The sequence below is a fragment of the Acartia tonsa genome, chromosome 4, assembly GCF_053477335.1.
Source record: "Acartia tonsa isolate MP-2025a chromosome 4, ASM5347733v1, whole genome shotgun sequence".
Classification (NCBI taxonomy): Eukaryota; Metazoa; Arthropoda; class Copepoda; order Calanoida; family Acartiidae; genus Acartia; species Acartia tonsa.
This window is the reverse complement of record NC_137263.1, coordinates 53,491,568-53,495,803: the sequence shown is the minus strand read 5'-3', so window position 1 is coordinate 53,495,803 and position 4,236 is coordinate 53,491,568. Positions and strand designations below refer to the sequence as shown.

At 32.3% G+C, this 4,236-nt stretch overlaps 1 pseudogene across 1 annotated transcript; it reads right to left on the bottom strand.

Moving 5' to 3' along the window:
* Positions 1–380: 380 nt before the first annotated feature.
* LOC145317784 (enhancer of split mbeta protein pseudogene) lies at positions 381–1,194 on the bottom strand (annotated as a pseudogene). Its single transcript, XR_013879106.1, has one exon. The product of XR_013879106.1 is annotated as an enhancer of split mbeta protein pseudogene (transcript).
* Between the last annotated feature and the right edge of the window lie 3,042 nt (positions 1,195–4,236).

The following is a 4,236-nucleotide window of genomic DNA, read 5'->3' as shown; positions in this document are numbered from 1 at the left end:
TTACTACTTTATGTAATACGAGATCCTTCGATAGACAAAAAAAACTTATTACTTTATAGTTATACAATAGAATAGATAGATATTTACTATTCTTTTGTTGTTATTTCATTTTCATTAACATTAAGTAAATTAGCTCAAGTTTTCATATCAAGGATTTATTTTTTTTTGTTTTTGTTTGTCCGTTCAACGCTTACCATTGCAATGCATTGCACCAATTAAAACAGAGATGGTTTTAGGCCATTCTATTTCTATATTCAATATTTTGGGTGGTTTTAGATTATCTTTAGTTGGTACGCGGTCTTTTAGTTTATATCCAATTTCATAAAAATTCGATATAAAAAATTCCATTTTCTAGCTAACCAAAAACAAAAACTAAAATAAAACTTCAATTATTTATAAAATATATAAAAGTATTATAAAACTCATACAAAATTAATATTTTTTTTTATAAACTTATGTTATCACAGATTATTGTTAATGAATAATTTTTACAAAAGTTTTTTTTCATAATGAAAATTAAAATGGCCTCCAAAGGCCGGAATCTTCGGTTTTTATTGATGTTGATGACATATATGATGAGGTGGAGAATGATTTGGGTGATACTGCTGTAGTAGTTGATGAAGGTGAGGGGGAGCTGTCGCGTCCAGAGGAGTATCCACAGTCAGAGCCCGGCGGGGAGCCAGGTACTCTGACTCTGAGGGGGCTAACCCTGCAGGTTTCAATTGTGTTGAGCTTGTGTCCAAGATGTGACATAAGGTTTGAACCAACTTTAACATCGACTCCTGTGGCCGCCAGGCATTTGCTTACTTCTGTAGCACAGGCTGTGTATCCAGCATGGAATCTGTCCAGGTCTAGTCCAGGATTCTGCACCAGCATTTGCTGCCTCTTCAACTTTCTCAGATGTCTCACTGTCAGCTCCAATACATCAGCTTTCTCCAGTTTAGAGATGCTCTCGCCCTCAGCCTGCAGAGCATAAACCATCAGATCCTTCAGCTCATCCAGGCAGGCATTGATGCGGGCACGACGCTTACGCTCCAGCATCGGCTTCACAATCTTCCTATATTGGAAGGTTCTGGAGGTTGTGTCGGCCGCCGAGGACGTTTTAATCATTGTGTTTGTCGGCAACATGTTCACTTATGTACTGTGTATATTTTACTTTTGTGTTAATTCGTTGGTAGTCGGATAATAACTGGCCTATACATTATTTTCATTCAATTCAACTTGTTATTATCCGTCCAAACTGCCTAAGTGTGCGTGTGTGTGTGGGACAGGCAGTTGTACCGGCACGGCCTCATACGCACACACAGGTGCAGAATGTACCGGCACGGAATCAAAAATCGAGCCTTTGTGTAATGTATACGTAATTCTATTCATCGCGCTAACTATAACAAAGGTTTCGTGATTTTTTTTACAAAAAAAAATAAAAAAAATTGTTAAAATTAACTTATTTATGATCTAAAAATAATGATTTACGATGACTCAATGTTTATGTTAGATAAAATGTATGGTATATATACAATGAATTATTTTTAAAAAAATTATTATAGTTATAAAATTGTCAACATGTATAAATCTTTCAGTAACTGTTAAAATTTTAAAATAACAAAATTTTAAACTGAAAATATTACATTTTTCACTATTGGGAAAAATGTTATAACTTTATTATATTTTTTTTTCGTATTCATTACAATTATAGCATGTTTTTGTACCAATATTTAATGGACAAAAATACAATTTGTCTCAACTATGATAATCTTAATTTTGAAAAAGCTTAATTTTTCTTCAGTTGCCCTGAAGGGACAAGACACTGGCCAATGAATTGATGTATATCCCCAATAATGATACACAAAATCAACCCTTCTATATATTAGTAGTTGAAACGTTTGAACACTCAACTCAATAAACCAACCAATCGAATTACTGTTATTTAAAGGCCCCAAAGTTGTTAGGCCAGCGAATAAGAAAACGTTAATATAAGACTTTGGGGACCAGTGTAATAAAGAGCCCAATGTCCCCATCCTCCCGGAATAAATACCCTTGACCCAAAAGCTAATAAAAATTAACATTATTTTATGATTATAAGTTATGTTAATAAATTCTTATTTTTTATGTTTAACAAGGATTACAACATAAGTAGTGAAGCATAAAAAAATTGTAAATGGATTATCAGACACAAAAAAAAAGAGAGAAAGCAAAAGAAAAAAAAAGAGAGGGAAAGAGGGATATGATAAATAATTGAAAATCACAAAACTTATTTAATAAGATATTATATATATATATATGTCATGATCGACATACCGACGATCCAAGTTAGTTGTATGTATGCTGGATGCTCTATTGTATTCTATCTTTAACAAAAAATCAGTCTACCTTAAATAGCAGTCAAGAAAAACAAACTTACCCCATAGCAATACGAACAGACAGACAAAATGAATTATAAAGTAGCATAAAAACTCTAAAGTTTATGTTTTAGTGACATGTTTTGATAGATTTATTACTTTGCATTGCGGCGTCTTTCAACAATATTGTAAAATTTAACAAGAACAATATAGTCATGTCATGTACATAAGTAGCGCGCAGCAATAGCAACAAATTATTTTTCATCAATTAAAAATGTTAAATAATTATACCCTTGACCCAAAAGCTAATAAAAATTAACATTATTTTATGATTATAAGTTATGTTAATAAATTCTTATTTTTTATGTTTAACAAGGATTACAACATAAGTAGTGAAGCATAAAAAAATTGTAAATGGATTATCAGACACAAAAAAAAAGAGAGAAAGCAAAAGAAAAAAAAAGAGAGGGAAAGAGGGATATGATAAATAATTGAAAATCACAAAACTTATTTAATAAGATATTATATATATATATATGTCATGATCGACATACCGACGATCCAAGTTAGTTGTATGTATGCTGGATGCTCTATTGTATTCTATCTTTAACAAAAAATCAGTCTACCTTAAATAGCAGTCAAGAAAAACAAACTTACCCCATAGCAATACGAACAGACAGACAAAATGAATTATAAAGTAGCATAAAAACTCTAAAGTTTATGTTTTAGTGACATGTTTTGATAGATTTATTACTTTGCATTGCGGCGTCTTTCAACAATATTGTAAAATTTAACAAGAACAATATAGTCATGTCATGTACATAAGTAGCGCGCAGCAATAGCAACAAATTATTTTTCATCAATTAAAAATGTTAAATAATTAATTGAAAAATTGTTAAAAGTATAAATATTTTTGCGCAAATTGAATTTGTATGTCAAAATATTAAATTATTGGAAAAAATGGTACTAAAGGACTTTTCTATAGTTATGAAGTAGCTGATCTATTAGATAGAGAAAAATAAAAATTAAAAAGTCCTATTTCAGTTATGTTGTAGCCTTTGCAGAGTGTGGACGCTAAAGGGCTTGCTCCCATTATGGCTGTAATTATTCAGTCTTTCTCATACACAGTCAGCTTAAATATAATACAGGTTGAAAAAATGTGTTTGAAACCAATTTATGTAAAGAAGTGAGAAAACCAGCATGAAGAAATTTCCACATACCAAAACCATTCAGTGAAGCCAGCTTAAAATATAGGAAAAAATTCTTTTTTTTGTTTCCAAGATGTTTTTCTGTGTTATCTGTTGGGGAATATACTTCCCCACAAACCCTACTTGTAGACCAACCCTCCTCCTCGCCCTCCTTATGGAAGAACCTCCCTACCTACATCATTCTACAAGAACCTGTTAACCCCTTCTCCCTCCTCCCAAGCCTGACCGCTGGGTGACGCTTGGCTGTAATCTGAACCTAACTTCGCATCATCACATTGGTAAATATGGGACAAAACAATTTAGCTTGGAGATAACTAATTTGTTTTTTACGTAACTCCTGATGTTTCAGTTATTATCTCCTGGTTTTACTCATGCCAGGCAGCTGCCATTTTTTATGGGTAGAGGGTTTCTTTATTGAAACTTTGGCGTCTTGCTGTCGACGACTTGCAGTGATCTCTGACACTTTCCCTTCAATTCAAAGTCATGGTATACACTGCATAAGAAATCAGCACTGAGAAGCATTGATACCTGTCTATGTGGATCTTGTATAAAGTGTAAAAAGTGACAATAGTAAACTTCATTTAAAGCAAAGCAGACGGTTTTCCACCATCTTTATTTCCGTGGAATCTTGACTACATCAATTTGAAGAACATATCTACTTGAAGAATAACATAAATATATTTAACTAC